The sequence below is a fragment of the Pleurodeles waltl genome, chromosome 7 (genome assembly GCF_031143425.1).
Source record: "Pleurodeles waltl isolate 20211129_DDA chromosome 7, aPleWal1.hap1.20221129, whole genome shotgun sequence".
NCBI lineage: Eukaryota > Metazoa > Chordata > Amphibia > Caudata > Salamandridae > Pleurodeles > Pleurodeles waltl.
In genome coordinates this window covers 842,781,122-842,802,391 of record NC_090446.1, presented here as the reverse complement: position 1 = coordinate 842,802,391, position 21,270 = coordinate 842,781,122, and the positions used below count along the sequence as shown (strand labels likewise).

General features: G+C 46.5%; 1 protein-coding gene across 2 annotated transcripts in view; it reads left to right on the top strand.

Annotated features, from left to right (window-relative positions):
* The window catches only part of HMMR (hyaluronan mediated motility receptor), a 261,939-nt gene that overhangs the window by 227,692 nt on the left and 12,977 nt on the right, over nt 1-21,270 (top strand). The gene's annotated exons all lie outside the window — the stretch shown is intronic.

Here is a 21,270-nt window from a genome sequence, read left to right as displayed (position 1 = left end):
TCCCTTATTCCAGTACACCTGTTAGAGGGAGATCAGGGATGTGGAATTCCTAACGCCCGGGACATCTTGTTTGGGGTCAAGGGCAACAAGTTTTTATGTTTACTTTGTCCTTGGGACAAGTAGGCCCAACCCTCTGCAGCACAAACCCTTTGGCTGCCTGTATACAGAGAGTGGAACTCTCTACAGTTGAGGTAATGTGTTTCCAAAAGATAATGCTGTTCGAACTTGTATTTATGGTTCATTATTTGAAAACCTTCATTATTAGGGTGAGTGCTATAAATAAATGTTTTAAGGTCACACTTCACTACTGACGTTGGTTCCAGTACAAATAAAAAAAACGTGTATACACATGTTTGAAAAGTTTAGGCTATGAGGCTAAGTATAATGCTCCCAGAATGCTCTCTGATTAGATGCAAATGAGGTGTCATTTAGTAAAATGTTTTGATGCATGCTAGTATTTCCCAAAAATATTTCTAATGGAAAATCAGTGTAACCATTTTCAACACGATTATGGGAAGCATGAAAATAAACAAACACTGACAAAGCCAACTGATCTGACATATTTTTATAAGTCTTTTAGTTTCATCAATGCGTGTCTTGTTTTGACATGGCTTTTGTAACACTTTATTGTTGTGGGAGCTACCAGGCCCTCAACATTTTAACAAACACTGGCAAAAAAAAAACAAAACGTTTTTGAACTCTAAAAGCACACGTTGCCACCAGTGGCATAACAAAGGCCCCGCAGCCGCCCTCCAGGGGGCCCCTTCAGCACAGCACCTGCCCTGAGTGAGTCTGGAGAGGGGGCTCCTCCATGTTCTTTGCAAAGGGGTACCCTCCAGTTTCGTTACGTCACTGATTGCCACTGTAGTTCCTGACACTGAACAAATCTACTTTGTGTGCCAATATGCTCCTTGTGGAAGAGAAGAATGCAATCACTCACAGTAAAGCCAGCCGAAAGAGAGAGAAATAGAAGTTTAATAAAAACAAAATGTCTTTAACACCAGACCTAATTAGGGACCAAGACCCACATGTAGGTAGCTTTTTGCATGTCGCAAACAGCGACTTTCGCTGTTTGCGACGTGCAAAAAGCACATTGCGATGCACAAACCCAGTTTTGCGATTTGGTAATCTGGTTACCGAATCGCAAAACGGGTTTGCGACTCGCAATTAGGAAGGGGTGTTCCCTTCCTAATTGCGACTCGCAGTGCAATGTAGGATTGTTTTGCGAACGCGGGCGCAAACCAATCGCAGTTTGCACCCATTTCAAATGGGTGCTAACACTTTCACAAAAGGGAAGGGGTCCCTCTGGGACCCCTTCCCCATTGTGAATGTCACTGTAAACATTTTTTCAGAGCTGGCAGTGGTCCGCAGGACCACTGCCTGCTCTGAAAAAATGAAACAAACGTTTCATTTTTCGTTTTTGTAATGCATCTCGTTTTCCTTTAAGGAAAACGGGCTGCATTTAAAAAAATAAATAAAAAAATAAAAAAAACTGCTTTATTGAAAAGCAGTCGCAGACATGGTGGTCTGCTGTCTCCAGCAGGCCACCATCCCTGTGAGGCCGCCATTCGCAAGGGGGTCGCAAATTGCGACCCACCTCATGATTATTCATGAGGTGTGCATTTGCGAAGCCCTTGCAAATCACAGATTGTGTCAGGGACACCATCCTACATTCGGATTTGCGACTCGCAATTTGCGGGTCGCAAATCTGAACCTACCTACATGTGGCCCCAAATTCTTAAAGTCACAAAAGTGCACCCATGGTATATGTTGTACCCCTATAAAATATTTGTGAACTGTATTTTAGCATGGGTAAATACGCATGTGTAGATTTGCTCATGTGAAAATCTATTGAGCATTTGCAAGTTCATTTTCCCTCCAGCCACTTTCTTCCCAACCCTGGAAGAAGTTCTAATTCTGCCATTGTCAGAAATAAATGTCCAACCTTTCTTATTATGGGAAAATATTAGAGAGAAGCTGGTGAAGATCTTTAAAACATGCAGGTTAGTAGGTTTGCAGACTCAAAGGCATTCCAGCCCTGGAACTATTGCTTACTGCTTCCTTCAGTCCCAGTATGCAGATCTGCAGAAAGGTGGAAAAATAAGGAAATTGCTACAGTAGGGATTGAAACTGCAAGTATTCAAGCCCTACTATGGTAGTAGCCCTGGCATAATCAGAGAGGCTATTATCAGAGCTCTTACATAATGAGATTGCTGCCATAATTTGGCGCCACACTACATGGCACCAAAGGGACAAGTAGATCTTTTTACAGGACAAGTAGATTTGAGAAGCAACCTGTCCTGTGGACAAGTAGATATTTTAATAAATTCCACACCACTGGAGATGAAGTCTCGTACGACGAGGTGCCATTTGGAGCAGCCCATAGTCCATCCCAGTTGAACATTAAGTACCAAGAAGAGGATGAGTATGAGGAATCCTGTGACCCTCAATTTTATGGAGAAGAACAGCAATATCAACAGGGGGCCTATATTCCATTCTCCTTATTGTCTGACCTCAGAGCAATGTTACCAGATTACAGCAGGCGTTTTCCTCCTCAAGAGGAGCAACCCCCTCCATCACCCGTCTCTGGGGTTACCACTCCACGTCCGAGACCAGCTTCTTTACCTTTCACGAACGTGGCTACTCCGGATATGACGCTGTCTCAGGATACAGCACTGTGGGAAGTTGGCTCTGTATGCACTATTTCAAAGTAAGGAATAGTATGCACAGAGTCCAAGGGTTCCCCTTAGAGGTAAGATAGTGGCAAAAAGAGATAATACTAATGCTCTATTTTGTGGTAGTGTGGTCGAGCAGTAGGCTTATCAAAGGAGTAGTGTTAAGCATTTGTTGTACATACACACAGGCAATAAATGAGGAACACACACTCAGAGACAAATCCAGGCCAATAGGTTTTGTTATAGAAAAATATCTTTTCTTAGTTTATTTTAAGAACCACAGGTTCAAATTCTACATGTAATATCTCATTTGAAAGGTATTGCAGGTAAGTACTTTAGGAACTTTGAATAATTACAGTAGCATATATACTTTTCACATAAAACACAAATAGCTGTTTTAAAAGTGGACACAGTGCAATTTTCACAGTTCCTGGGGGAGGTAAAGTATTGTTAGTTTTAGCAGGTACGTAAATCACCTACAAGTTTCAGATTTGGGTCCAAGGTAGCCCACCGTTGGGGGTTCAGAGCAACCCCAAAGTTACCACACCAGCAGCTCAGGGCCGGTCAGGTGCAGAGGTCAAAGAGGTGCCCAAAACACATAGGCTTCAATGGAGAGAAGGGGGTGCCCCGGTTCCAGTCTGCCAGCAGGTAAGTACCCGTGTCTTCGGAGGGCAGACCAGGGGGGTTTTGTAGGGCACCGGGGGGACACAAGTCCACACAAAGTACACCCTCAGCAGCGCGGGAGCGGCCGGGTGCAGTGTGCAAACAAGTGTCGGGTTTTCAATGGGAGTCAATGGGAGCCCAAGGGGTCTCTTTAGCGGTGCAGGCAGGCAAGGGGGGGGGGGGCTCCTCTGGGTAGCCACCACCTGGGCAAGGGAGAGGGCCTCCTGGGGGTCACTCCTGCACTGAAGTTCCGTTCCTTCAGGTGCTGGGGGCTGCGGGTGCAGGGTCTTTTCCAGCCGTCGGGATTTTAGAGTCAGGCAGTCGCGGTCAGGGGGAGCCTGGGGATTCCCTCTGCAGGTGTCGCTGTGGGGGCTCAGGGGGGGCAACTTTGGTTACTCAGTCTCGGAGTCGCCGGAGGGTCCTCCCTGTAGAGTTGTTTCTCCACCGGTCGAGTCTGGGTCGCCGGATGCAGTGTTGCAAGTTTCACGCTTCTTGCGGGGATTGCAGGGGTCTTTAAATCTGCTCCTCTGTAACAAAGTTGCAGTCTTTTTGGAGCAGGTCCGCTGTCGTCAGGAGTTTCTGGTCTTTCTTGAAGCAGGGCAGTCCTCTGAGGATTCAGAGGTCTATGGTCCTGGGGAAAGCGTCGCTGGAGCAGGTTTCTTTAGAAGGCAGGAGACCGGCCGGTAGGTCTGGGGCCAAAGCAGTTGGTGTCTTCTTTTCTTCTTCTGCAGGGGTCTTTCAGCTCAGCAGTCCTCTTCTTGTAGTTTCAGGAATCTAAATCTTTAAGTTCGGGGAAGCCCTTAAATACTAAATTTAAGGGCGTGTTTAGGTCTGGGGGGTTAGTAACCAATGGCTACTAGCCCTGAGGGTGGGTACACCCTCTTTGTGCCTCCTCCCAAGGGGAGGGGGGTCACATTCCTATCCCTATTGGGGGAAATCCTCCATCTGCAAGATGGAGGATTTCTAAAAGTGAGTCACTTCAGCTCAAGACACCTTGGGGGCTGTCCTGACTGGCCAGTGACTCCTCCTTGTTGTTCTCATTATTTCCTCCGGCCTTGCCGCCAAAAGTGGGGGCCGTGGCCGGAGGGGGCGGGCAACTCCACTAGCTGGAGTGTCCTGCGGTGCTGGAACAAAGGGGTGAGCCCTTGAGGCTCACCGCCAGGTGTTACAGCTCCTGCCTGGGGGAGGTGTTAGCATCTCCACCCAGTGCAGGCTTTGTTACTGGCCACAGAGTGACAAAGGCACTCTCCCCATGGGGCCAGCAACATGTCTCGGTTGTGGCAGGCTGCTGGAACCAGTCAGCCTAGACAGATAGTCGGTTAAGGTTTCAGGGGGCACCTCTGAGGTGCCCTCTGGGGTGTATTTCACAATAAAATGTACACTGGCATCAGTGTGCATTTATTGTGCTGAGAAGTTTGATACCAAACTTCCCAGTTTTCAGTGTAGCCATTATGGTGCTGTGGAGTCCGTGTTTGACAGACTCCCAGACCATATACTCTTATGGCTACCCTGCACTTACAATGTCTGAGGTTTGGCTTAGACACTGTAGGGGCACAGTACTCATGCACTGGTGCCCTCCCCTATGGTATAGTGCACCCTGCCTTAGGGCTGTAAGGCCTATTAGAGGGGTGACTTATCTATACTGCATAGGCAGTGTGAGGTTGGCATGGCACCCTGAGGGGAGTGCCATTTCGACTTACTCGTTTTGTTCTCACCAGCACACACAAGCTGGCAAGCAGTGTGTCTGTGCTGAGTGAGGGGTCCCCAGGGTGTCATAAGATATGCTGCAGCCCTTCGAGACCTTCCCTGGCATCAGGGCCCTTGGTACCAGGGGTACCAGTTACAAGGGACTTACCTGGAGTCCAGGGTGTGCCAATTGTGGAATCAAAAGTACAGGTTAGGGAAAGAACACTGGTGCTGGGGCCTGGTTAGCAGGCCTCAACACACTTTCAATTAAAAACATAGCATCAGCAAAGGCAAAAAGTCTGGGGGTAACCATGCCAAGGAGGCATTTCCTTACACAACCCCCCCCCCCCCCCCCCCCCCCCCCCAACGAAAGAGGATGAGACTAACCTTTCCCAAGAGAGTCTTCATTTTCTAAGTGGAAGAACCTGGAAAGGCAATCTGCATTGGCATGGGCAGTCCCAGGTCTGTGTTCCACTATAAAGTCCATTCCCTGTAGGGAGATGGACCACCTCAACAGTTTTGGATTTTCAGCTTTCATTTGCATCAGCCATCTGAGAGGTCTGTGGTCAGTCTGAACTAGGAAGTGAGTACCAAAGAGGTATGGTCTCAGCTTCTTCAGGGACCAAACCACAGCAAAGGCCTCCCTCTCAATGGCACTCCAATGCTGCTCCCTGGGGAGTAACCTCCTGCTAATGAAAGCAACAGGCTGGTCAAGGCCATCATCATTTGTTTGGGACAAAACTGCCCCTATCCCATGTTCAGAGGCATCTGTCTGCACAATGAACTGCTTGGAGTAATCTGGAGCTTTTAGAACTGGTGCTGTGCACATTGCTTGTTTCAGGGTGTCAAAGGCCTGTTGGCATTCTACAGTCCAGTTTACTTTCTTGGGCATTTTCTTGGAGGTGAGTTCTGTGAGGGCTGTCACAATGGATCCATATCCCTTCACAAACCTCCTATAGTACCCAGTCAAGCCAAGGAATGCCCTGACTTGAGTCTGGGTTTTTGGAGCTGCCCAGTCCAGAGTAGTCTGGATCTTAGGCTGGAGTGGCTGAACTTGGCCTCCACCTACAAGGTGTCCCAAGTAAACCACAGTTCCCTGCCCTATCTGGCATTTGGATGCCTTGATAGAGAGGCCTGCAGATTGCAGAGCCTTCAAAACCTTCTTCAGGTGGACCAGGTGATCCTGCCAGTTGGAGCTAAAGACAGCAATATCGTCAAGATAAGCTGCACTAAAGGACTCCAAGCCAGCAAGGACTTGATTCACCAACCTTTGGAAGGTGGCAGGGGCATTCTTTAAACCAAAGGGCATAACAGTAAACTGATAATGCCCATCGGGTGTGGAGAATGCTGTTTTCTGTTTTGCTCCAGGTGCCATTTTGATTTGCCAGTACCCTGCTGTTAAGTCAAAGGTACTTAAGAATTTGGCAGCACCTAATTTGTCTATCAGCTCATCAGCTCTAGGAATGGGATGGGCATCTGTCTTGGTGACAGAATTAAGTCCTCTGTAGTCCACACAAAACCTCATCTCTCTCTTTCCATCTTTGGTGTGAGGTTTGGGGACTAAGACCACTGGGCTAGCCCAGGGGCTGTCAGAGTGCTCAATTACTCCCAATTCCAGCATCTTGTGGACTTCCACCTTGATGCTTTCCTTAACTTGATCAGACTGTCTGAATATTTTGTTTTTGACAGGCATGCTGTCTCCTGTGTCCACATCATGGGTACAAAGGTGTCTGACCAGGGGTTAGGGAAAAGAGCTCAGCAAACTGCTGCAGGACTGTCCTACAGTCAGATTGCTGTTGGCCAGAGAGGGTGTCTGAATAGATCACTCCATCTACTGAACCATCATTAGGGTTTGATGACAGAAGATCAGGGAGAGGCTCACTCTCAGCTTCCTGGTCCTCATCTGTTACCATCAACAGATTTACATCAGCCCTGTCATGGAAGAGCTTAAGGCGGTTCACATGGATCACCCTCTTGGGGCTCCTGCTTGTGCCCAGGTCTACCAGGTAGGTGACCGGACTCTTCCTCTCTAGCACTGGATAAGGGCCACTCCATTTGTCCTGAAGTGCCCTGGGAGCCACAGGCTCCAAAACCCAGACTTTCTGCCCTGGTTGAAATTCAACCAGTGCAGCCTTTTGGTCATACCAAAACTTCTGGAGCTGTTGGCTGGCCTCAAGGTTTTTACTTGCCTTTTCCATGTACTCTGCCATCCTTGAGCGAAGGCCAAGTACATAGTCTACTATATGTTGTTTAGGCTCATGAAGAGGTCTCTCCCAGCCTTCTTTCACAAGAGCTAGTGGTCCCCTTACAGGGTGGCCAAACAGAAGTTCAAAGGGTGAGAACCCTACTCCCTTCTGAGGCACCTCTCTGTAAGCGAAAAGCAGACATGGCAAGAGGACATCCCATCTCCTTTTGAGTTTTTCTGGGAGCCCCATGATCATGCCCTTTAATGTCTTGTTGAATCTCTCAACAAGGCCATTAGTTTGTGGATGATAGGGTGTAGTGAATTTATAAGTCACTCCACACTCATTCCACATGTGTTTCAGGTATGCTGACATGAAGTTGGTACCTCTGTCAGACACCACCTCCTTAGGGAAGCCCACTCTGGTAAAGATACCAATGAGGGCCTTGGCTACTGCAGGGGCAGTAGTCGACCTAAGGGGAATAGCTTCAGGATACCTAGTAGCATGATCCACTACTACTAGGATGTACATATTTCCTGAGGCTGTGGGAGGTTCAAGTGGACCCACTATGTCCACACCCACTCTTTCAAAGGGGACCCCCACCACTGGAAGTGGAATGAGGGGGGCCTTTGGATGTCCACCTGTCTTACCACTGGCTTGACAGGTGGTACAGGAGACACAAAACTCCTTAACTTTCTGGGACATGTTGGGCCAGTAGAAGTGGTTGACTAACCTCTCCCACGTCTTGGTTTGTCCCAAATGCCCAGCAAGGGGAATATCATGGGCTAAGGTCAGAATAAACTCTCTGAACTCCTGAGGTACTACCACTCTCCTAGTAGCACCAGGTTTGGGATCTCTTGCCTCAGTGTACAGGAGTCCATTTTCCCAATAGACCCTATGTGTTCCAGTTTTCTTGCCATTGGACTCTTCAGCAGCTTGCTGCCTAAGGCCTTCAAGAGAGGGACAGGTTTCTTGTCCCTTACACAACTCTTCCCTTGAGGGTCCCCCTGGGCCCAAGAGCTCAACCTGATAAGGTTCCAGCTCCATAGGCTCAGTTCCCTCAGAGGGCAGAACTTCTTCCTGAGAAGAGGGGTTCTCTTTTTGGTGTTGTGTTGCATCTGGTTTCCCAGTTGGCTTTCCTTTTCTCTTGGTAGGCTGGGCCCTTTTTCCAGACTCCAGCTCTACTTTGTCACCCTGTGCCTTGCACTGTGCCCTTGTCTTGACACACACCAGTTCAGGGATACCCAGCATGGCTGCATGGGTTTTCAGTTCTACCTCAGACCATGCTGAGGACTCCAGGTCATTTCCAAGCAAACAGTCTACTGGGATATTTGAGGAGACCACCACCTGTTTCAGGCCATTGACCCCTCCCCACTCTAAAGTTGCCATGGGATGTACTTTAGTTTGATTGTCAGCATTGGTGACTGGATAAGTTTGTCCAGTCAGGTATTGACCAGGGGAAACCAGTTTCTCTGTCACCATTGGTGACACTGGCACCTGTATCCCTCAGGCCCTCTACACTTGTCCCATTAATTAAGAGCTGCTGCCTGTATTTTTGCATGTTAGGGGGCCAGGCAGCCAGTGTGGCTAAATCCACCCCACCCTCAGGAACTAATGTAGCTTCAGTGTGACACCTGATTTGCTCTGGGCACACTGTTGATCCCACTTGGAGACTGGCCATTCCAGTTTTAGCTGTAGTGGAGTTAGAAGGGGTATTTTTCTGGGGACAGGCCTTGTCTCCAGTTTGGTGTCCAGGCTGATTACAGCTACGACACCAGGCCTTTTTGGGATCAAAGTTTTTACCCTTGTACCCACAATTGGTTTGTGAAGAGGCTCTGGGCCCACCGTCCTGTGCAGGTTTTTGGGGGCCTGTAGAAGACTCTTTACTATTTTTGTTTTTGGCTGTCTCACCACCCTTCCCCTGGGGAGGTTTTGTGACCCCTTTCTTTTGGTCACCCCCTGTGGAAGTTTTGGACACCCTAGTTTTGACCCAATGGTCCGCCTTCTTTCCCAATTCTTGGGGAGAAATTGGTCCTAGGTCTACCAGATGCTGATGCAGTTTATCATTGAAACAATTACTTAATAGGTGTTCTTTCACAAATAAATTGTACAGCCCATCATAATTACTTACACCACTGCCTTGAATCCAACCATCTAGTGTTTTTACTGAGTAGTCTACAAAGTCAACCCAGGTCTGGCTCGAGGATTTTTGAGCCCCCCTGAATCTAATCCTATACTCAGTGGAGAATCCAAAGCCCTCAATCAGGGTACCCTTCATGAGGTCATAAGATTCTGCATCTTTTCCAGAGAGTGTGAGGAGTCTATCCCTTCACTTTCCTGTGAACATTTCCCAAAGGAGAGCACCCCAGTGAGATTTGTTCACTTTTCTGGTTACACAAGCCCTCTCAAAAGCTGTGAACCATTTGGTGATGTCATCACCATCTTCATATTTAGTTACAATCCCTCTAGGGATTTTCAACATGTCAGGAGAATCTCTGACCCTATTTAAGTTGCTGCCACCCTTGATGGGTCCTAGGCCCATCTCGTCTTTCCCTTTCTATGGCTAGGATCTGTCTTTCCAAAGCCAATCTTTTGGCCATCCTGGCTAACTGGATGTCCTCTTCACTGGAGTTATCCTCGGTGATTTCAGAGAGGTTGGTCCCTCCTGTGAGGGGGCCAGCATCTCTGACTATTATGTTTGGAGTCAGGGCTTGAGAGGCCCTGTTCTCCCTAAATAGGACTGGTAGGGGGGAATCTCCCTCCAGGTCACTATCATCATCCTCTGTGTTGCCATCCTCAGAGGGGTTGGCCTTTTCAAACTCTGCCAAAAGCTCCTGGAGCTGTAGTTTGGAAGGTCTGGGGCCCATTGTTATTTTCTTTATTTTATAGAGTGACCTTAGCTCCCTCATCTTAAGATGGAGGTAAGGGGTAGTGTCGAGTTCCACCACATTCATCTCTGTACTAGACATTATGCTTCTAAAAGTTGGAATACTTTTTAAGAATCTAAAACTAGTTCTAGGTTCTAATTCAAACTTTTACCAAACTTTTAAACTCTAAAAGAAATGCTAAACAGGATCTAACACAAGGCCCTAGCAGGTCTTTTAAGAATTTAGAAAAATAGCTCAAATTGCAAAAATCTATTTCTAATGACAATTTTTGGAATTTGTCGTGTGATCAGGTATTGGCTGAGTAGTCCAGCAAATGCAAAGTCCCCCACCGCTGATCCACCAATGTAGGAAGTTGGCTCTGTATGCACTATTTCAAAGTAAGGAATAGTATGCACAGAATCCAAGGGTTCCCCTTAGAGGTAAGATGGTGGCAAAAAGAGAATACTAATGCTCTATTTTGTGGTAGTGTGGTCGAGCAGTAGGCTTATCAAAGGAGTAGTGTTAAGCATTTGTTGTACATACACACAGGCAATAAATGAGGAACACACACTCAGAGCCAAATCCAGGCCAATAGGTTTTGTTATAGAAAAATATATTTTCTTAGTTTATTTTAAGAACCACAGGTTCAAATTCTACATGTAATATCTCATTTGAAAGGTATTGCAGGTAAGTACTTTAGGAACTATGAATAATTACAGTAGCATATATACTTTTCACATAAAACACAAATAGCTGTTTTAAAAGTGGACACAGTGCAATTTTCACAGTTCCTGGGGGAGGTAAAGTATTGTTAGTTTTAGCAGGTACGTAAATCACCTACAAGTTTCAGATTTGGGTCCAAGGTAGCCCACCGTTGGGGGTTCAGAGCAACCCCAAAGTAACCACACCAGCAGCTCAGGGCCGGTCAGGTGCAGAGGTCAAAGAGGTGCCCAAAACACAGAGGCTTCAATGGAGAGAAGGGGGTGCCCTGGTTCCAGTCTGCCAGCAGGTAAGTACCCGCGTCTTCGGAGGGCAGACCAGGGGGGTTTTGTAGGGCACCGGGGGGGACACAAGCACACAAAGTACACCCTCAGCAGCGCGGGGGCGGCCGGGTGCAGTTTGCAAACAAGCGTCTGGTTTCCAATGGGAGTCAATGGGAGACCAAGGGGTCTCTTCAGCGGTGCAGGCAGGCAAGGGGGGGGGGCCTCCTCTGGGAAGCCACCACCTGGGCAAGGGAGAGGGCCTCCTGGGGGTCACTCCTGCACTGAAGTTCCGTTCCTTCAGGTGCTGGGGGCTGCGGGTGCAGGGTCTTTTCCAGCCGTCGGGATTTTAGAGTCAGGCAGTCGCTGTCAGGGGGAGCCTGGGGATTCCCTCTGCAGGCGTCGCTGTGGGGGCTCAGGGGGGGGCAACTTTGGTTACTCAGTCTCAGAGTCGCCGGAGGGTCCTCCCTGTAGCGTTGTTTCTCCACCAGTCGAGTCGGGGTCGCTGGGTGCAGTGTTGCAAGTCTCACGCTTCTTGCGGGGATTGCAGGGGTCTTTAAATCTGCTCCTCTGTAACAAAGTTGCAGTCTTTTTGGAGCAGGTCCGCTGTCCTCTGGAGTTTCTTGTCTTTCTTGAAGCAGGGCAGACCTCTGAGGATTCAGAGGTCGCTGCTCCTGGGGAAAGCGTCGCTGGAGCAGGTTTCTTTAGAAGGCAGGAGACAGGCCGGTAGGTCTGTGGCCAAAGCAGTTGGTGTCTTCTTTTCTTCTTCTGCAGGGGTCTTTCAGCTCAGCAGTCATCTTCTTGTAGTTTCAGGAATCTAAATCTTTAGGTTCAGGGAAGCCCTTAAATACTAAATTTAAGGGCGTGTTTAGGTCTGGGGGGGTTAGTAGCCAATGGCTATTCCTATCCCTATTTGAAAGTGTGTTGAGGCCTGCTAATCAGGCCCCAGCTCCTCTGTTCTTTCCCTAACCTGTACTTTTGTTTCCACAATTGGCACACCCTGGCATCCAGGTAAGTCCCTTGTAACTGGTACCCCTAGTACCAAGGGCCCTGATGCCAGGGAAGGTCTCTAAGGGCTGCAGCATATCTTATGCCACCCTGGGGACCCCTCACTCAGCACAGACACACTGCTTGCCAGCTTGTGTGTGCTAGTGGGGATAAAAAAGACTAAGTCAACATGGCACTCCCCTCCCGGTCCCATGCCAACCTCCCACTGCCTACAGGTATAGATAAGTCACCCCTCTAGCAGGCCTTACAGCCCTAAGGCAGGGTGCACTATACCATAGGTGAGGGCATAAGTGCACGAGCACTATGCCCCTACAGTGTCTAAGCAAAACCTTAGACATTGTAAGTGCAGGGTAGCCATAAGAGTATATGGTCTGGGAGTCTGTCATGCACGAACTCCACAGCACCATAATGGCTACACTGAAAACTGTGAAGTTTGGTATCAGACTTCTCAGCACAATAAATGCACACTGATGCCAGTGTACATTTTATTGTAACATACACCCCAGAGGGCACCTTAGAGGTGCCCCCTGAAACCTTAACCGACTACCCGTGTAGGCTGACTGGTTTTAGCAGCCTGCCACACACCAGACATGTTGCTGGCCACATGGGGAGAGTGCCTTTGTCACTCTGTGGCTAGTAACAAAGCCTGTACTGGGTGGAGATGCTTATCACCTCCCCCTTGCAGGAACTGTAACACCTGGCGGTGAGCCTCAAAGGCTCACCCCCTCTGTTACAGCACCCCAGGGCATTTCAGCTAGTGGAGTTGCATGCCCCCTCCGGCCACGGCCCCACTTTTGGCGGCAAGGCCGGAGGAGATAATGAGAAAAACAAGGAGTCGTCACTGGCCAGTCAGGACAGCCCCTAAGGCATCCTGAGCTGAGGTGACTCTGACTTTTAGAAATCCTCCATCTTGCAGATGGAGGATTCCCCCAATAGGGATAGGAATGTGCCCCCCTCCTCTCAGCGAGGAGGCACAAAGAGGGTGTAGCCACCCTTAGGGCTAGTAGCCATTGGCTACTAACCCCCAGACCTAAACACGCCCCTAAATTCTGTATTTAGGGGCTCCCCAGAACCTAGGAACTCAGATTCCTGCAATCTAAGACAAAGAGGGACTGCTGAGCTGAAAACCTGCAGAGAAGACGGAGACACCAACTGCTTTGGCCCCAGCTCTACCGGCCTGTCTCCCCACTTCTAAAGACACTGCCCCAGTGACGCATTCCACAGGGTCCAGCGACCTCTGAAGCCTCAGAGGACTACCCTGCATCTAGAAGGACCAAGAACTCCCGAGGACAGTGGCTCTGTTCCACTAAGACTGCAACTTTGCAACAAAGAAGCAACTTTGAAACAACACATGTTTCCCGCCGGAAGCGTGAGACTTTGCACTCTGCACCCGACGCCCCCGGCTCGACTTGTGGAGAACAAACACCACAGGGAGGACTCCCCGGCGACTACGAGACCGTGAGTAGCCAGAGTTGACCCTCCCCCCAATCCCCCCCCCCCCCGCCGAGTCCCCACAGTGATGCCTGCAGTGGGAATGCCGAGGCTCCCCCTGACCGCGACTGCCTGCTTCAAAGACCCGACACCTGGTAAAGACACTGCACCCGCAGCCCCCAGGACCTGAAGGATCCGACCTCCAGTGCAGGAGCGTCCCCCAGGAGGCCCTCTCCCTTGCCCAGGTGGTGGCTAACCAGAGGAGCGCCCAATCCCCCCCCCGCGCCTGCATCGCTGAAGAGACCTCTTGGTCTCCCATTGAAACCTATTGCGAACCCGACGCTTGTTTGCACACTGCACCCGGCTGCCCCCGTGCCGCTGAGGGTGTACTTTCTGTGCTGACTTGTGTCCCCCCCCGGTGCCCTACAAAACCCCCCTGGTCTGCCCTCCGAAGACGCGGGTACTTACCTGCTGGCAGACTGGAACCGGGGCACCCCCCTTCTCCATTGAAGCCTATGGTTTTGGGCACCACTATGACCTCTGCACCTGACCGTCCCTCAGCTGCTGGTGTGGACTCTGAACCACCCCCTGGAACTGTTGTAAATTGCACTGTCTAGTTTTAAAATACCTATGTCATTTATGTGAAAACTGTATATGCTATTTTGCTAATTCAAAGTTCCTAAAGTTCTTAAGTGAAGTACCTTTCATTTAAAAGTATTACTTGTAAATCTTGAACCTGTGGTTCTTAAAATAAACTAAGAAAATATATTTTTCTATACAAAAACATATTGTCCTGGAATGGTCTCTGAGTGTGTGTTCCTCATTTATTGCCTGTGTGTGTACAACAAATGCTTAACACTACCCTCTGATAAGCCTACTGCTCGACCACACTACCACAAAATAGAGCATTAGAATTCTTTCTTTTTGCCACTATCTTACCTCTAAGGGGAACCCTTGGACTCTGTGTATACTATTCCTTACTTTGAAATAGTGCATACAGAGCCAACTTCCTACACTCTCTCCAATTATTTTCGTTGAAAGTTTCTTTATTGGTGGCCCTCACATCATCCAGACGTGTCAGCGAAGTGCAGGCCCTCTCTATTGAAGAGCCGTTCTTAGTTTAAACGAGACAGACTGCTGCTGCGTACTAATCTGTATTTCATCCTGAAAGTCCCTTCAGACTTCCACATCAATGAGCCTTTAGTCTTCAAATCCTTTTTTCCTCATCCTTCTACTCCGGCGGAGAGAGCATTACACTCCTTAGATGTTAAGAGATGTGTTCAATTCTACTTGGACAGAACTAAATCTTTTCGACGCTCTAATCAGCTATTAGTAGCATACAGTGCACCTAGAAAAGGCCAACCACTCTCCAAGCAGAGTATATCCAGATGGATCGCCTCAACCATTCATTTCTGCCATCAAGCAGCGGGGTAAACCTCTGCACTCATCTGTACATGCTCATTCTACGAGGGCAGTCTTCGTCAGCAGCGCTGTTCGCAGGAATTTCCCTACAAGACATTTGTAGGGCAGCAAAATGAAAGTATATTCACAAAGCACTACTGCTTGGAATCTCTATCTCAGGGAGAGATAGCAGTGGGTCAAGCAGTTCTCAGTACTCTTCAGGTGAAGGTGAGCCATCTCTTTTCCATCCCGCCATCGTAGAATAGGTATGCACATTGTTTATGTCCCTTATGTTTAGTTAGAGTTATGATTTGCTAAAAAAAAAAAGTCAAGAAAAGAAAGAGCAGTGTAACATAGAGAAAAGTGGACATAATTAAGGATAGTATTCACATACCATATGTTTGAAGTATTCCTTGATATGTATGTATGTGTATATATGTATGTGTATATATGTATGTATGTGTATATATGTATGTGTGTATATATATGTGTATATATATATGTGTGTGTATATGTGTGTGTGTGTATATATGTGTGTGTGTATATATGTGTGTGTGTGTGTATATATATATATATGTGTGTGTGTATGTATGTATATACTTATGCTTTATATATGCGTGTGTTTTGTATCATATATGGTTACAATTGTACAATGTGCATAAGTACTGCTCTCTACTCTGATTCAAGCATGTGAATCTATGAAAGTTCCAGTACTGGAGCAAGAAAATAAGTTACTTACCTGTAACTGTAGTTCTCCAGTATTGGAATCTCATAGATTCACATGCGACCCACCCACCTCCCCGGAGAGGCTCAATTTCACCTTCCTTTTTTCCTTTTTTCCTTTTTCTCTTTCTTCCTCTTTTAACGCACTTGTGCTTTGAAAATCTGAGGTGCTTGAGCTTCTCTCAGGAGGATTCTAGAGGGTGGGGTCGCCTGATTGGTGGATACTCAAGTTTGGTCCTTTTCCTAAAATGACTCTGATACTCTGTTAAAGTGAAGAGGCCTAGGGCCTTTTTGTTAATATATTTTAACACTACTTGTGTAATTCATACCGTGGGCTCCCAACTCAACGATGGGGAATGATTCAAGCATGTGAATCTATGAAAGATTCCAATACTGGAGAACTACAGTTACAGGTAAGTAACTTATTTTCGTTTGTTTGGACATCCGCACTCTACATTGCCCACCACTCCTTCCTATGGCCTGGCCCCGCCAGCCCTGTATTCCAAGCTGTCGGACAGACAGCAGAAAATAAGATGATAATAACATTGTTTTGTCGTCGTTTTATTTGCCCCTGCCTGACTGAGGAGTGGGCAATGCTCTGCTAAAATGAGGAGTTGCCCCTGTTGTGGTCAGCTCATATTTGTTAATCTCATAAATTCAGGGATGAGAGGTCAAAATCCTTAAAAACGTTTGTATTTCCTACATCAAATGAAGCAAATGTGTCAGCAAACAGTGTTTGCAATCTCCATGAACAATTTCCTAAGCTGGGGTTTTTAACAACGAGACAAGCTTGAGTTTCCTGGTTACACCTTAACCATGTCATAAAACAGAAAGCCTTAACTGGTTTGTACTAACCGTTAGGGCCAGTAAAGACAGAGGACAACTCAAAGGGTGAGAGAGAAGTGCGAGGGCGCAGTCAGAAAGAGCTATGATAAGTTGTTTTTGATGACCTAATTTTATTGGTTATAAAAAAAAGCCATTGTATGTGAGATAGTTATACAAAAACAGGAACACGTCTTAAAGGACTCGCTGATTACTAATAAAACAGGCTGTGGGAAGGGGTTGTTTGAATTCACTGGATGGCCATTGTAAAGCACCACACACCACCAACTGCACTCCTATGCGCTGAGTGCATCTGTATAGTAAGCGTTTTGAGGTTTAGAATACATCGCACAGTACATAAGCAAGCATCTGGTTTGTAATGTTGTAGAATTACAGGTTAAAAGCAAATGATCAGTAAAAGCCAGCCAGTCGAATAGCTCAGTGGGTTGAGTGCCTGCAGCAGGCATGTGTGTGTGTAACATGCAAGTAACAAGTATGAATTGCATTAAGGCAGACTGTTCCTTCTGTTCTTCAGAGGTAAACAAAATAAGTATCATGGTATTACTAGGTAATTTTGGCTGCACTCATTAAAGGGAATTGACACATTTCATATTGTGTTTTGCTCTATCAAATGGTCAATTTAATTTGGGATGCCTTATTTATGTATGCCCGTGGTTACACAAAGGTGTAACGGTGGAACCGCTACGGGCACTTGGGTGCTGCATCTGCCTTAGGAACACGTATCATCTGTCCATACAATGCTGAAACACATTAGCAAAGCTTTGACTTTGCCAATGTTTTTTTTGTATAGTTGACATAGGGACTGCCCAGTAGTTGTACCTTATTTCACTACCATAACTTCTGAATGTTGGTGTCTCGGGGGCAAAAGCAGGTATTTGTGCAGAGGGTCTCAGAGGATGGACTACCACGTCACTGCATAATAGTCATACACTAACCATTGAGTCACGTGGATGTGGATCGTGGAGTATGGATCTTTTCTCTTTGTTCCACCTCATTATGTGTGTTAACTAGAAAAAGTATGTTCATTTCAAACACTATGGACAAGTATGAAAACCAGTGTTTTGATAGCCTTTACTTTGAGCCCTGGTTAGGAATTCATTGAGCTGGAAGAGGTCTCTAAAATGGGTGTTGGGACCCTCTCTGCGTCATAAATAAAATTCTCTGAGTTCTTTTACTGTGACCCACATGGATGTCTATTATGGTTCCTATTTGTCTGTACAGGTGGGGATAGAAGACCAACCACTGCCAGACTGCTCATTACCTAGCCTAAACCAAGACATGTCGTCATTCAGTCATTTTTTATTTGTTCACAATGTGTACACCCATCTCTGCTCTTTTTCCAGAAGGACCTTATTTAATCGTGGACGTTTTTTGTATTTGTCCAAGTGCAGTGCAACAAAAATAATTTTCAGTTCAGTATGACTATTGTTGATTTTGTGGCTGGCCATCTTTGTTGTCCCTTTCCTACACCATAAACTACATGTTCTCCAATGCATAGCTTTAATTTCCTCCATGTCATCCTGATATATTGCATCTTGCACGGACATCCGAAAAGGCATATCAAATTTAACGAGTTACAATTGATATGTCTATATAGGATCCATTCTTTCTTCAAACGAAGGTCTACTTTCTTCATGGTCTTAGTGAGGTGACACTTGCTGCAGCGTCTGCATTGGTGATGGCCTTATATCTGTAGAAGGCCTCATTGTATTAGATTTTCACAGCTAGTTTTCCTTTGGGTTCTTGAACATACCAGGAAGTCCCTTAGATTTCAAACACATTTGTAGGCAAAAAGCGGCTTCTCATGTTTGAGGTCCGCAGTAATTAAAATTCGCCAGTTTTTGTTAATGCAATGCTCACCAGGTTTGAGATGAGTATGTGGTGACACACAATAGTCGTGGATTTTCATTCTTCTTGTTGCATATTCAATGAGAGCATCCCTGTTGTACCCAGTTGTTTCATTGTTTTTCTTATAAATGCCTTTGGTTAGCAACACTACCTGAGTTTTTCACAGAGATCTGCTTCTCTATTAAAGGAGATTATGTGATTGTGAAGACAGCAATCCCATTGGCAAGCAATTCCACAGAAATGGATCAATTCCCCTGTTTTTGTAGTAAGAACTCCTATTGTAAATACAGTGTGGTTAACTGGTTAACAGATGTCCGTGCTGAGCTTTTGCATTCCTAGAGTGAACGGTGCCTTTAGAACCAGATACAAAGTATTACTATGATGAAATTCAGATCTAGACCTTTGGGTGCACATGGATGGCATGATAAGTATGATATGCCAGAATGGTTTAAACAGCTTATACATTTGTTATTGCTATAAAAATAAGCTCAATTTTGGTCAAGTGTGCAAACCTGCCAGCAAGCCATCTTCTCTTTTGCAAAAATATTTTAGAGCAGCTCTGAGGCTGAGCAGGGCAAAGAGATGAATATGGCCCTATAGTGGTGCATACAACAGTAGAAAACGAAAATGTACATGAAATACAGCCAACCCATTGCTTGCAACTGAACCCACATGAACAAATTCTTGGAGGAGCACAGCCTTATAGGAATTGCCTCTTCATTCATATCGTGGTGTGTGGAAAGCTTTCACTTTTTCTCCTTGAAGATACTGGACATCCAAGATTCAGCTCTTCAACCATTCCCTCCAATTGAGTTTGCAGGCCCTCCACTTCCTACCCAAAGAGACGTGTGGGAGCATAAATGTGATCTTTAACAACTGTTCTATGTTTTGTTCTTGCCATGATTTAATGAGCCATGCAGCTGTACAAACCCTGGCCTTTGCATGTAGGCTGGGGAAGTAGTTAAGTCTGACAACGATTTCTGCTTTTTAGCTTCCCCTTTGTTTCCAAAACGTAGGGAACAGGTGGATAAGGAATGGATAAGAAAAGACAATAACAGCAGATGTCGAAACAGCACCTGTCCTCACACCATGAGAATGTATTAATGTTCTGCTAAGCTTCCTGTTTGTAATTGCATACAGCTTAACTTACAAAATCAACTGCCTTCACACACCTCTGACTTGGCTATTTCAATGTGTGTCAGTGTAGTTCAAACAGTATATAAAGATTGCCCCAGCTGCGTCTGGTAGAGCATACTTGGAAGCTGACTGCTTTGTATCTATCAAGCCTAAGCTTAAGTAAACCTACTTCCAGAAGTGTTTGTTGTCTCAATAACAGACAAGTATACCTGATGTGTGCGATCACAGAAGTCTGCCATTATTCCTTACAGGAGTGCCAACATGTAGCCTAATGCTGGAGCGCTGGGACAAAAAAAAAGAAAGAAAAAGAAAAAAAAAGAAATGTGCTAAGTCGAAGTGGCAAGGAGAAGAGTAAGTGAGTAACGGCAACAATCCAGGTGCAGCTTAATACCCTATTTTCAGATGCTTCAACGTAAGGCAGCAGTAGCTGCAGAGTGGAGGCATGGGGCAAGTGCTGCTGCCACAGGGTCTAAAGCAGAGGAATAGTAGTCTATGGGTTCCTTCTGATCCCTGTGATCCTGTACCGAAAGCCCAAGTGCAAATCGATCACATGCATGACAATTCAGAATAAACAGTTATAATTGTGTAGGGGCTTGCCCAAGGATCTACGGACTACAATACCCTACAATAAAATACAATACAGTATAGTACCCCGCCATAACCAAGAAAATTTGTACTTGGGAGATGGTCACAATATGGCCTTCAAACTGTTGAAGCCTCATGCCTTTTTTTTTTTAGCCAGTTCAGTGAAGAGGTAGTCTACGCCCGGTGTGCAATGCAAGCAAATTATGAATGTAATGAACTAACGTAGCACCCTCAGCAAAGACGTAGATGACCAAATCTTTAAGGCTTGAGAAATGATCAACAGACTGTATATCCTTGAAGTCTCAGTCAAGTAAGCGGAGAGTCACTGAATGGCAGCACGGTTGGTAAACTGGGTTGACTTTCACAGGAGCAGAATGGTATCAAACGCCACACTTACCTTGATGGAGTAGCCGCAAACAGTGGCCAGCCATGACAAACAAAGGATCCGGTCACTTCCCAAGACTGTGCTATCCATTGCATAGAAACTGTACAGTCTTTACTCTGAGTCCTCCCTTTCCTACCTACCCAACCAGTCTACTGTCCATACGTGCACTTCTGATAGACTTCTAACTCCAGATTCCTCACCTTTCAGATATTCCTAAGGCATCAAACCGGATCTGGAAATGTTTTAGTATTTCAGTGGGCCAGTAGGTGTACGGACACTGTTCCACTTAGGAATTGATATGCAGTGCCTTTATAAGCACTATAGAGCTGCTAAGCTGGCATGCTGATATCTGTTCCTTTGTTTCCAAGCCATAAGACATGAGTGGTCTCATCTCTGAAAATATTTTGAGGGAAAACTTGTCCCGGTGTGCAAGGGAAATGTCCCCTCCGGAGACGATGGGATTCAAATTTTGTAAGGACTGTTGCAGGCAGATGTGGTCCCTGGGTTGGAACCACAACTCTAGGCTCTTAATTGCAATACCCCGCATTGTTACTGGTCCAAAGGTTGATCTTTGTCCCGTTTCTGGCCTAAGAACCACAGGCATTAACCCCACGATTGATCGTCCTCACACTCCAAACTTCTGGTAAGTCCAAGAAGCACAAAAAATCCAAACTGTATTTAGTCTCCTCTTGCCACTCTCAAACTCCAGAGAGGGTGTCTGATAGAACCATGCCCATGCCTCTTGAGCTCATTTTTCTGAAGTTTGTCATCTAAGCCCATCCCTGAACTTGTCCTGCAAAACCAGAGTTTCTGCAGTTCTGAGGCAAATCCAACAAGTCCACAAAACAATGTTTA